Here is a 14,937-nt window from a genome sequence, read left to right on the forward strand (position 1 = left end):
TGATTGATGATATTTTGAAAAAGGTAGTTCTGAAACTTGCTTCCAATATATCCGAAACTAAAAATGGTAATTTTAATTTTTGATAATTTTCATCCAAAAATTTCAGAAAATTAGAAAAATAGAATGGAGTTATCTGAGAGCCTTCACTCAAATACAATAGAACATTATTCGACTTTCACTAATATTTTTATATTTTAAGACATCACCAAAATATGATTAAAATGTTTACTTTCATAAAATTTTCTAAAGTATAAATAATGTTATTTAAGGATTTTCACAAATATCCAAATACAGAATATATTTTAATTTATACTAAAATTTGAAAAATATATAATCTTTTTAATAAAAATTGAAAAAATATCATTTTTTAAAACTTTTTTTACAACAATACAGATATTGCATTTGCAATCATACTTGCACCTATTATCCATCATACATGTAACCACAAATACAACTCATAAGAATCTGCTGAAAATTACATTTACATAATACGTTGCAACTGGTTGCAAATGAAGAAAATGAGCGCAGCCTGTGTTTCACAAAAATAATCAAAAAAAAACTAAAAAAGAAAGAAGCAAACCCCACACGATTACAGACCAATCACTCATTTCATTCACAAATCCAAACAACACAAAAATCTCATTTTCATGAACCCTAATTTTCTTGTTTTTCACACATATGTGCATGTGTGTGTATATATGTGTATGTCAAAGAAATCGATCGACGTTGATATTAAAATTGGAATAAGTAGAGAAGGTTTATATTCAACCGCATCTACGATACACTCGTATGCCCTAATGTTTCAAATCAGCCCATCACTTCACAAAATATTGATTTTCTGGTGTGATTTATATATAGTTGCATTTAGTTGATTTTGGTTACAAATATAATTTTTTTGCAAAAAATACGAAAGTTGCACCAAGTTGTATTCAGTTGAAAAGTACTTTCATAGTAATTTTCAAAGATAGTAAAATTTTAATAAAAACTGGCAGATAATAGTGTTTTTGATAAATATCCTATTAATTATGTTGGTTTTTTTATTTTTACAAGAATTGTTTTTCTCATGTTCTCCAGGATTCTTTTAAAAAACAAGGATAAATTAACATATTTTTATATGTATTAATAAATTGATTGATAATATTATTTAAAATGATTTTGATTAATAATACAGGGATATAGATTTTTCACATTATATAATATTTGTGTGTGGGTTTTGTATTAATAGTTTAATCTTATATTTTTTAATCCATAACCCTTTTATATCATAGAAAAATGAATTCAACATTAGAAATTATATATTTTGAACCTATAAATAAAAATTTCATTTTCCTCTTGTCCCATAATTATTCTTCTTACTTTTTTCCTCTACATATATATTGTTATTTTACTAAATGGGCATCAATGTAAAATATGTTGAAGTTGTTGTGTTTGTGATCTCATTTGACTTATTTTAATTTTTTGAATAGTCACTTATTTTTCAGAAAATGTGTATATATGTGTATTTTTGAAATAAGTGACTTATGTCTGTAAATAATATGCGTTAAACACTTATTAAATATGTAATGTTAAAAATTATTGTGTAAATATAACTTTTTTTCTTAAAATAAGTCCTTATATACATGAAATAGGCTCGACTAAACATGTTATATACGATAACTTTCCCCTGGATATCTATATGATATCCTAAATCAGCTGACATTATTTTTTATATTTATATTGAAAAAAAAAAGATATATTGGTTCAAATACAGCCCATACACTACAAGAGGTTTTTAAAAAAATCTTTGTGGCCCTAAATCTTCCTCTTCTTTTCTTAGCCATCGATTGTGGCTGTCATCAATTTTCACCGCTGAAAAATCTCAATTCAGTTATTTTCTTTGTTTTATTCTTATTTTTAATAATATTTCTCCTCAAATAAAGATTTTCGTCTTTCTGGATTATATTCTTTGTTTGTTTGATGAAATTTTTTTCAGGTGAATTTTATTTCCAATTTATCTAGATTTTGTTTATCCTCTTCTTATGAGAACTTGTCGTCTTTTTGTATGTTTTGGTGTAATTCAATGTTTAAGACATTAGTTTGTTGGATTTTCAAGACACTGTTTCAGTGATAAATTTTTGTATGAGATTGCAACTATAGTCGATAGCTCAAATTGGTTGTGGTGAAGCTGATACATGTACATATATCAATTTCAAAAAATCATTTGATTGTGTCTCCATAAAGACTAGATTAATCAGCGATAAAATTCATCTTATATTTATTATAGATGTCGTATGACTTTTTAGTATTGGATTAATTTCTCTTTTCAAAAAAAAAAAAATAAGGAATTATGATATAGATAGATATAGGGGTGTTTGGGTGGTCTTTTAAACCCAGCTTTTGGACTAATAAGTTTAAGGTAACTTATTTGTTCCATTTATGTAACGAACTTTTAAGTCAATTTCCGACTTATAAGTTAAAATCTGAGAAGTTACAAATTCACCATTTTTTAGTGATTTATTTCTATTTTTTAAATTTTATTTTACACATATGTATAAAACTACTTTAAAAGATGATTTAAAATAATTTATTATTAGATTAATAATTTTTATACCCAATAAGTTGTAAACGCCAAAAATTTTATCCAAACACATAAATTAAAAACTACTTCTCATTTATAAATAATAAACACTTTCTTTAAAATTAGGTCAAACAACACGATAGATTGTATGCATATTTAAGAATTTATCCTCTCATTTATTTAGAAACACTCATATAACTACTAACTTTAACTTTGTTTTTTGTTGAGGATATTTCGAAAAATGACCCCAAATCTCACATATTCTTGAAGTAATACCCAGAATAACAGAGTTAGAAAAAATGGCCTCAAATACCAGTTACTGACGCCTAATAATGTAGCATTTTCAATTTTGGGATGAAAACGTTAAATCGTGAGCGTTTTGTTGTTTTAACCCCAACGAGAACCCTACACCATGTAACGTATGTTAACCTAATTTGACGCTACACTATATAGCGTTCAAATTATGGTTAACCTAATTAGACGCTACACCATTTAGCGTTCGGTTAGGATAACCTAACAGAACGCTAGATGATGTAGCGTTTTTGGTAAATAACTAAAACGCTACACCAGTATCGTTACTAAATGGTATTTTGGGGCCATTTTTGTAGATTCTGATATTCAAAACATTAATGATGGATATAATGATAGTCAGGGCCAACACCCGGATTTTTCTAGCGTGTGTCCATTAACAACAATTTTTTGCTGGGTTAAATGGCGTTTTGGTCACTCAATTGACCGGAAACTTGCAATTGGGTCATCCAACTCAAAAAGCTTTCAGTCACATCATTATATCCCTAAAAATTTTCATTCAGGTCATTGGCCGTTACACTCCGTTAAAAATCTAACGGAAAGCCGACTAAGTGTCGTGACTTGGCTTAAATGAATCCACCGTGGCATGTACAGTCAGATGAAATGGCATTGTGCCCACTCAACCGACTACAAACTTGCAATCGGGTCATCAAACTCAAAAAACTTTCATTTAGGTCACTTATGATAACATCCGTTAAAAACTGAAAAAAGTAAGAATTAAAAGTTATCATGCAGCACCTTTTTTTCTCTCTTGAAAATTTCAAAACTTATTAAGAAATGAAACAAATACACACATATAAAATCAATACTTTCACCCACAAAAACTTAATCATTGTTTATCTCTTATCGTTTTATGTATCTTAAGGCCATTTTGGAAAAATTGGAGCGAATGAAAATTCTTCACATAATCAAAACATAATTACAGAAAATCCGTTTTGTTTATAAAATGTTGTAAGATATTATTTCTTTTATAAACACACTAAGCTCTGTTGGAACTATAACTCTAATTATAATCAAAAAATAATTACAGAAAATCCGTTTTGTTTTATAATGTTTGCAGGGAGTTTTTTTTTTTTTTGGGACAAAAATCCACTTGCTCGTATCGAGATCCACCAATACTCCGAGGAGTTTTTTCATTCAAAAAGCTTATTATCTAACCGAAAAACATGAAAATGTCTCCGGAAGTTTAGACAATAAAACTTAATATCCGAAATAAAAACGTCACAAGCTCTAAATCCACGCTACTTCCACCTCACCCTTGGAACATAGAAACAAGAACGCTCCATTAATTATTAAAAATCACCAGTAATTATTAAAAACTCAACATCAATATAATTTTACAAATTATAAAAAATAATAAATAACATAGGAAGAAAATAGAAAGAAAAATATCTAACCAAAGGGAAAACCTTTGGTTAGATACTTAAAAATACTTAAATCTATTTTCATATATTTAACAATTATAATATGCTTTTCACTAGCCAAAATTCATCCAAATTTAATATTGATTCATACAAGTAAAGTTTAACAAATATGTCTCGGTAAGTTGTCAATCCGTTATTCAAACTTAATTAAATTTAATATGTCTTCTATTATATTACCATATAGGTACTCAATACTATTCTATTCAACATTTCAACTTTCCTGCTATAATTTAAGATTTGACCTATCTTGAAAAATGGGAGAATCCTCCGGGCTTTAAAAGATAATTAATTTATATTTGACCAATCATGTTACCAATAGTACTAGGCATTATTCACGGCATAATTTAAGGGATTCAATTATGTCTATCATGTCTAACTCCTAAAGGAGTAAGTTAATCCTTTTGATTAAGTATTATTAGAAATTTCTATTTAATGATATCATAATGTTCCAAATAGTTACTCATTAATATGTTAATATATATTGTCTATTCAAAGTGCCTACTATAGTTTAGGATTTGACCAATCTTGAAAAATCCGTAAACTCATCTAGGCTCTTAAAATGGGAATTAATACACACACCTTCATACTCTAGTTTAAGTCGAGATTATAGTTTCCATAAATCCTCCAGTAAAGAGGGAGAAATAACCAGCCCTGATTCATCACCTATACCTAGTGCTTTTGTAAAATTATCAATTAGGAATAAAATAATAAATATTATTTCATGACATTAACAATTCCTATTAACATTTTTATACGTCAGACATCTCATCCATCATATATGATGATACATTGCCTCTTAAAGGCACAAACTCGCCATTCATCATGGCCCCATGAGTAATATAACATCATATAACATTTTCCTCACGATCATAATGATAAAAGATAATGCACATAAAAAATTCACTGGATTCAAAGATACCGCACATAAAGAATGCAGTTTACAGACATTAAAATTAAAATTGCACGAGATCTTAAGAAATTACAAGAACAGAAAATAGAATCTGACAAACAGGCAAGCGGATGTAGAAGTAAAATGATCATGGTAAAACACATAAACTTAATAAGTCATAACAACAACAAAACAAAAGAAGCCAGTTAGATGCAATGCAATAGATCATGTACCTTAATAACGCGTGGAGAACAAGTGATCTAATGTTTGTGAGTATCTGAAATATCGAAAGTGAAAGTGAAACAGAGATGAATTTACGTGTTTGGAAATCTCTTCAAACATGATTAATCATCAACCGAGTACTACCTTCATGAGATTTTCAACAGAAATACTCTCACAAATCTTCGGGATATAAATTAAAATGAAAGAGAAGGGGATGTTCTCTTACAAACTAGGGGTTTTGGAGGATTGTAGAGAGAGAAATTGTTAGAGAGAGAGAGAGACTGCCATTGACATACCAGGGCAGAGCAGAATATATTGTGTTTCGATTCAAATAAAACATAGATGATTGAAGACATCAAATGAGAGTTCACTTTGATATTATCATGATACATTATTTTCTGACAACGATATATATGTAATTCTAACATGGGTATAGTCCGAATCCAAATTTGTCGAGTTTGCAGGGAGTTAATACATTTACCGCTCTGATTTTGTGAGTGCATAATTTTTATTATTACTAGTTTTGGATTCCTGCGAAATTGAAGAGTATATATTTTAAAATTAAAAATTTATTATTAATAATTTAAAGTTTATATTTAAAATTTAATATTATTTTGTTATTTTTCGAGTATTGTGGGATGCCGTTATTTTTTTTTTTTTCATGAGCGACTCTATGATACATAATTGAAGTTTGGTTAAATGATGTTAACCGTTTAATTATATTTTCTCTTACAAATTTAGCTTGTACATATTTTTTTATATTGTAAATTGGTTGTATAAACACTAAACATTTTTATTATCGATCTGTAAATATTTTTATAATATTAATATGTGATAATATGTTTTTTGATTAATTTTAAATCCTATTTTTCATATTTTATATTTCTTTATTTGTAAGAAAAAATATAGTATTTATTTTGTATAGCCGTATAGGTTTCATATTTGTATTAAAGTAGATAACATAAGAGTTGGAGGTAATTACAATTCGGACCCCGTAACTTTCGTTCAAAAATGATATTGTACCCATACTTTTGAAAATTCAAATCGGACCCCCTATCTTTACATTTCAAGAACGATATGCACCCCTCAGTCAACTTCCGTTAAAATACTCCCTCCGTTTCAATTTACATGTCCCTTTTCCTTTTCGATAAGTCAAATTGAAGTTGGAGTTAATAAGAGGTACATGATTATATATTTTTTAATTTGGGTAAAATATGTTATAATTAAAAAAAGATATTGCTTATATAATTTGAATTTAATTTCAAAAATATAGAAAAAAGGGTCATCTAGAAATGACAAAAAATATGTGTCTAAGTTAAAATTAATAAGAATTACGTGATAATTTGTATTTATTTTTGAGTAAAATATGTTATAAGTAAGAAGTGATATTGTTTATATAATTATTTATATTTCTTTTTTCTTTTTTATTTCCAGATATTTGTTTGTTCTGAAATCGAGAAAAAATAATTTTAAAATGATCAAACATATATGATCACACCAAGTACTATGATATATATTATAATTTAAAAATTAAAACGTGCCAAGTAGTTTGGTCTCGCCGTTATTAAAATATATATTTATAAATTAAGAAAGTACGGCTCCCGTTTTTTTTTTTTTTATCTATTTTATGTTGACAGTCTGACAGAAAACAATTAAAATTCTCAAGATACAAGATCTAAGAGCCCACAGAAGTTGCCAGTCTGTTTATGCCAAGTTTAATACTAGTGTTCACAAGTAAGCACACATGCAAAATCATTGTTGTTAAAATAAAAAAAAGATAGCTATTTTTTTATTACAATAATTAGAGCCCAATTTGGTAAATATAGGTGGTGTTTGTTTGCAAGGAGCAGAAACTTGGTTTATACTTTTCTTGACCCGTTTGTGTAAAGAAGTAGAAGCACTTTTAAGAAGTTTGAGAATATTAGTTTCTCTCTCACAGCTTCTACTTCTTTTATAAACACTTTATTAACTTATTTACTTTTCAATTCTACTTCTTTTCTTTATTATATGCAAGAAGTCAATTTTTTTATGCTAATCCAAACGGTCTCGTAAAATCAAAGGTGTCCACATAACTCAGTACACACCGGCTTTAAAAAGATGATTATAGCACTTGAGCTAATCCAAACGGTCTCGTAAAATCAAAGATGTCCACATAACTCAGTACACACCGGCTTTAAAAAGACGATTATAGCACTTTGAGCTTTCTTTTTTCCAAACTAAAACATCACTCTACAACAGTCCAACACTTTGAACAATTTAACGCTTCATTTAAGCAAAAGCCAAAAACAGAAAAAACAACGATCAACCCTTCACTCAAAATGCGCGTCTAACAGACCGAGTCAAGTAATATATACATTTACTTGGGCCAAGTCAAAAAGTCTTTCTGCATTCTATTCTGCAAATTTTTTAATATTATATTTTGATAGTGATTATTTTGAAGTGGGGATGTCACACATTTTCTCGCTTTAAATGAGATTGTTTCATTGATAGCTGCGTGGCAGCTGTTTATCTGAATAATTTAACATATGCATTATTAGCGGATTTAAAAAAAAAATTAGTCCATTGTCAACAGCTACCAGCTACTCATAATAGTAAAGAGTCATAATTTCTAGTTATTTTGTATTCGAGTATTCAAATGATAACTTGGCATAAAGATAAACAAGTATTCAAATGATCTGGGAAGCTTACTTCAGAAAAAATATTATTTGGAAATGATCGAAACACTTCACAAACATGTTGTAATAAAACTTCAGTTTAGTAAAAGTTCGGCGTTAATAAATTAATCAAAATTAACTTTTTAATATTTAGTAAAAATATTTATCAATTTAAGGACGAAGATGTGAGCGGGTGCATGCTCTTGGATATTTACAAAATAATATTTTACTATGAAATTTTATATATTTTAAAATTAGTTAAAAATCAGAATAAATAAGTATTATGGGACGGAGGAAGTATTAATCTGGATTTGATCATCACTATGCAATAATCTAAATTCTTTTGACAGTATAATATTTTTAACTTTTAAATTTTGTTGATTTTGTAATATATTTAAATATAAATTAATTGGATTCGGAATATAACTAAAATTCACGAAAATAATTTTGAACTTCAAAATATAAAAGTTTATGATATGACTGTTGTGCCATAAAATCCCTCTATACTTATTCTATAGCCCATTATCTAATTTGGGCTGGCTTGAGCTGTTTGATAGTAGATATCACATAGTAGATATCACCTGGTCAGATGAACCCCCAAGAGCTGTATAAGAAGGTTTGTAGGTTTGCATTGGAGACCTAATGAAAGCTTCCATAGATGTGAAGGTTCATTTGGAGACATTCTAAGGGTTACCCGTGTTAGGGGTTACTAGTTTGCTATCATGCGTGCGGAAACTTGCTGTCTGCGGAGTTTCAATCAATGTTGCTGTCAGATACAGACTAATTGTCGTGACCTGTAACTGTCTGTCTTTTGTAGTACTGATGTCAATCACCTGACAGTAGCAGTCCTCATTCTTGCTGTCATTTCGATGTGCGTCTTGGAGGCATGAACAATTTAATGAAATTCTTCCAAGCATACTTGTATTACATTGATAGTTATGGAAAAACACAACAAAGACATACTCTGGCTGTGACAATATGTTCTACTTAGAATAACCTATGTACATAAAACTGTTAAGTTTATTGTAGTCTATCACCCATAAATCCTAACAGCCTGTTTCAATGCATAGAATTGTTAGACGAAGTTTTTGGGTATCAAGCTTGAGATGTTATTCAATGCAAAAGGTGAGCCGTATGGCGCTGTAGCTACAGAGATGCAATCATATATTGGGGTTCTACCAAAAACCAAGGCTCCAATATCTTATCCCACCTAGAAGTTGGTTCCAATGGAAAAGAACAAAAAAAGGGATTGTGTGAAGGTACAAAATTTCACATCACTAGGTAATTATACACAAATTCAATGTATATACAAAGTTAGTTACTCACAACTTCTATAAATGCTTACGCATGTTCGAAGTTCCTGAATCAGCACAAAAGTTGGTGTTGAGATCTGCATGCCAAGAGTGGCGGGAATTCAAAAGCAATTTAACAACTAAATATATTCGTCCTCATCTTAATCAACCTCAGCTGCTGTAGCATCCTCCAGTAGATTATTCTTTTATTGAGAAGGCTCATTGGGATAAGTTTGTTGCTATGCGTACAACACCACAATTTCTTGTAATTAACTTTCTTGCCCTGTCTATTTCTTACAATTATATGGTATTATATTTATATATTGTAACATATTTTATTGTTAACATTGTAGTGTTTTTACGTAGGAAATTCATGAAAAACAGTCAAACAGAAGACAATTGAATAAATATACTCACCGTATGTCTCGTAAAGGTTATGCAAACCTAGAACAAGAAAAGGTTAGTGCTTAAGAAAGATGCTACTGTTTTGTTTTGTAAATAAAATATTAGTAATTTTATAACTCTTGTCAAACATGCTTCGTATTGTAGGCTGAAGCTGATCCTACCATAGAGATTGATCGATCGGACACTTGGGTCAAAACGCGACGGGATGAAACTGGAAATTTTCTGGATGATGATGTTAAAACAGTTGCTGAAGATATTGTAAGTTATTCATTTCTCTTTAAAGGAAACATAAGAAACGAGAAACTTTCTAATTAGTTTATATATGGGTTAAATATCAACCGGGTGATTGTTTGCGGCCCGATGACTCAATTTGGTCACTGAATGGAAAAGTGACTCAAATTAGTCACTCATTTAAAAATTTGTATCAAAACTATCACTTTATCATGAGTCGAAATTCTAAAAATATTATATCTTGAGTTTCGCACATTTTTTATGAATGATATTACATCCAAATGAAAGATTTTGAGTTCTACTATTTTAGCTAATATTGTTAGATTTTTGAAATTTTATCAGCTATTTATTTTTATTTAAATCAAGTAAAACAATCAAAAAATTAAAAATAAATAGTTGATAAAAGTTTAAAAATCTAACAATATTAGCTAAAATAGTAGAGTTCGGAACCTTTCATTTGGATGCAATATCATTCATAAAAAAATGTGCGAAACTCAATATATAATACTTTCAAAATTTCGACAAGCGATAGAGTGATATTTTTGATACAAATTTTTAAATGAGTGACTAATTTGAGTCACTTTTCCATTCAGTGACCAAATTGAGTCATCGGGCCGCAATCAATCACCTGGTTGATAATTAACCCATTTATATATTATTTTACTCTATTTTTTTATGTTATGTTCATTTTGTAGGCGAAGATAAAACAGGTGGTTTGTGAAGGAAAAGTGGAGGTTTATGAGGTTGATGATGTTTTGACAAAAGTGCTTGGTAATCTGGAACACAAAGGACGATTACGTGGGCAAGGGGTTCATGTGAAACAATTACTTTAATCTTCCAAGACCGAAGAAAAAAAAGACCGTGGATGAGAAGATACAAGAAAGTGTTCAAAAGTTTGTGGCAGAGGAGACATAAAAGATTGTGAAGCAGAGAGATGTATTATGGATTATTTTAAAAGAAAATATACATATATTTATTATAGATTTACATATTTATAATTAAATATTAATATTTCATTATTAATTTTTTTTTATTTCATGTACCTCGTGTCGTGTCATGTACCCAAAAGGTAAACACAAAACCGACGCTACTTCTCAATCGTGTATTTCGTGTTTGTGTATTTTTCGTGTCGTGTACTCAAAATGAAAACACAAACACTAAATTTACTGTTAGGTCCTATAAATTCACTATATAATCTGATATAGTGATCACAATCTGTAACACAGTAAGACAATATAAGAGATTTAAAGCAGTAAACTCTTATTCACAAAGCTTGAATGGTTACAAAAACTCTCTCAGTGATTTATATTGTATCACTAAGAGCTGCTAGGGTTCTGTAAAATATACTCGATAACTCAACTCCTCTAGAGTAACCCTAATCTGTGTTTATATAGACACAGTTACAAAATCAATCTCTGATTTGATATCCTATAAATCAGCTATGAATTCTATCAATCAAAGATTGCTCCAGTTTTCTGTTTAGTTTCCATAGTCAGTAAATCACTCCTCCGCTTCTATCCTTCCTTGAAGTATATCCGCTTCTGAGCTCTTTCCACGTGTAAACTCTGACGAGTCTTGACTATGTAAACTCTGGTCAGACTTTATCAAACTCTGTCAGACTTTATCAAACTCTGTCAGACTTTACTAAACTCTGATCAGCTTCCAGCTTAAACTCTGATGATTCCTGTTCTAAAACAGACTTTAAGAATATTAGTAATCATCAATTATATCTAACAATCTCCCCCAACTTGTGCATAAATAAGTTATGTGCAAGTTAACAGATAATTGATGATGTCAAAACATTTAAGTCAAATGCAACAGAGTTTAACTATATAACAGAAAACTTTTAAAACTTACAGATACTTTACTCCTTAGCTGCATAGACACCATTTGCTGTCTGTAGATACCCTCTGAGGAGTTCTCTTTCAGCTTCTTCAAGCACTGTAGTCATTTGTCTCTTGATCTCTCTCAGCTCTGGATCTGAAACTCCAGTTTGATAAATTGCAGCTCTGAGATCATAGATCTTGTTCTTCTTCAAGTCCCTATCCAGCCTGATATTGTAAGCTTTATCAGACTCTTCATTAAATGCAAGAGTTCTGATTCCACCTATTGTTTCAATTTTTGCTGAATTTTTCTTCATCTCCACCAGCTGTCCTTTATGATTGAGGTATTTAGGAATGAAAGGTCCAGCATTTTTATTTCCTGTAATACCCATCTTTCTTCTGATTTGATCCTTGAGCAGGTTGGAGATGTGTTGGCATGACTTGTTCTTCACAAGAAATATATGTGAGACATATCTCAATTCTTCCCAGTGTTTAGCATAGAGATCTGCTTCAAGTACTCTAAACACTGTTCCATCAGACATGAAGTAGATAAGAATATTATCTCCTCTGTCATTCTTCACCAGCTGGACTGAATCAAGCTTGTCCATTTTGTCTTGCAATACTCCAGTCTTGGGAGCACAGAGAGATGAGGGGTCATCTGGTCTTGATCCTATACTCTGATCAAATTTTTCATATTTGGATCCCAGCCCTCCTTTATCTCTTCCTGCCTTACGATGAGAGATTGGTTGAATTGAGCCCTTTTCAAAGCTTATCTCAGTCATCAGAGTAGGCTTTGCAAATCCAGCCAGTGGAGTAGTTGTTGGTTTAAACACAGCTTGAGCTTTGTCAGAGGTTGTGTCTGTCTTTGCATCCTTATTAACTTGAGCTTTGTCAGAGGTTAATATTTCTTTTTGAGGTTCTGCAACATGAGCTTTGTCAGAGATTGCAGCTTCTAATTTCTTTTCCTTTACAACTTGATCCTTGTCAGAGGTTGTAGACTTCTTCTTTTCCCAGCCTTTTTCCAGACGTTCATCTACTTTGCTTTTGCCCTTGGAAGTATATTCATCTTCAGAGTATACCTTTTTGACTGGTAAACTCTGATCAGCAACAGTAGGTTCCTTAATCAATATCCCTTTCTCTTTTGGCTTGGTAGTTGACTTTGCAGGCTTTTGGATTTTTCCTGACTTTATAGCTTCAACATGTTCCTTTTTCAGCTCAGCTTCCTCTGCAGCAATCAACTCCAAATCCAAATTGGCTTCTGGATTTTCTTGTTCAAAAACCAATCTAGCAAGCTCTTCATCAGTCATTGGTTTGTCTGATCCAGTCACTGGTCTTTGCTTAGATCCAGATGTGAAGTTATGTGTTGGACCAGACTTTGTACTTTGCTTAGATTGTTTTTGACTGTCAGAGTTTGAAACTCTTCCACCAGTCCCTGCTTGAAACCTCTTGTGCTTGGTGAAATCATCAGCATCATCATCATCATCCTTCTTCTTTCTCTTCAGAGTTTGAGTAGTAGACTTGCATTTGACTTGAGCTACTCTCTCCCCCTTTTTGACATCATCCTCATCAGGAATCAGTATGGATGTGATCAGAGAAAGTGAAGATTGGATGGCTTCAAGCTGTTTGGACATCTTCTCTTGATTTGATTCAATCATGGTCATCCGTTTGTCCAGAGATTCATTAGCAGTTACCAGCTTCTGTACATTCTCTTTCAGAGGTAGCATGGTCCTTTTCTTTTCCAGATCATTTGTCTCCTTGATACTTGCCACCTCTGTTCGTAGACCATCTATTGATTTAGATGTCTGGGCATGAGCAGGATGAAATGTCTTCAGATAAAGAATTGTGCCTTTGAGGCTTGACATAACATCAGAGTTTGTGATTTTATTCTCTGCCATAGACAAAAATTCTTCAGCTTTAGTTGTCTCCAGAGAATGCTGATGGCTAAGCCAGAGTTTATCCCATACTTCATTTGGAGGATCAACTTGAAGATCCCTGGGAAGTGGCTCAGAGTCTGTGGTCAGAGTTTGTAGCCTGGCATTATACTGGCTAGTAGACTCCCACTTTTGTTGAGTCAGAGGAACTTCATCATTTTCATCCTTGCTTGTATCTGAACTGTCATCATCATCAGTATCAGCATCAGAGTTTGCTTTGTCAGTTTCAGGAACAGGATCAGCAACTTTCTCCACAGTATCTTGAGCAGATGTTCCTTTAGCTTCAGACTGTGATTTGATAGACTCTGCACCAGTCTGAGCAAGAGACTGTAGAGCTTCCATAGCTACCCTGTCAGATTCATCAACTACATCAGACCTGTATTGGTGACAAATTCCACACCTGCAAAGATGAATGTTGTAGTGGCCATTATAACAGAGTTTGTGAGTAGAGAAAGGTGTTTGAGAAAATGTTTGTGAGAAGATTTGAATTTCAGAGAGAAGAGAGTAAGAGTTTGTGAAGAGAGTGTGTGTAGAGATTGAGTGTATAAGAGAATAATGAGCAATAAAATCTGATGTGATAAACCCTTCAGATTTTGTGTAGCTGTACACGCATGTCTCTTTGTTCACATGGACACCTGTCAGTTTTTAACTGGTGGACGAGAGTTAGTGGCATGGAGAAAAGAAAGTAATCATTATGAGCGCAGTAAAACAGTGCAGTTATAAATGCTGATTACACGTTCTCCTATTAAAATGTTTTTCATGTAAACCCACTAACAATACATCCGTTTGAAATACTCCCTTCATATTCTCTGAATATTTTGTACTCCTGAAATGTACAAGATTTAAAAATCAAGATTAAATCTCTCGAATTTTAAACTCTGAGATTTACATCAAAGAAAATAAATTTCTAAGTACCTCAGAATAAAGACATGATTTTTAGAAAATTCATCAGAAAATCAGAGTTTGTCATAAAATCTATAGCTCAATAATGTGCTTGTGAAATTATGTGTGTGATTGAACATATGAGATCAGAGACTTAAGAATTTCACAATTTCGTAATTATAAGGTAGACAAGAATAATTTATTTAAACTCTCAAGACATAGACAATGGGCATATGTAAAATAAATTAACCCTTTTTTTTTTTTTTTCAAGGACGCTTTTCAGTGTAAATGAATCACGACCTTTAAATATTATTGTGC

Source organism: Daucus carota, chromosome 5 (genome assembly GCF_001625215.2).
Source record: "Daucus carota subsp. sativus chromosome 5, DH1 v3.0, whole genome shotgun sequence".
Lineage (NCBI taxonomy): Eukaryota > Viridiplantae > Streptophyta > Magnoliopsida > Apiales > Apiaceae > Daucus > Daucus carota.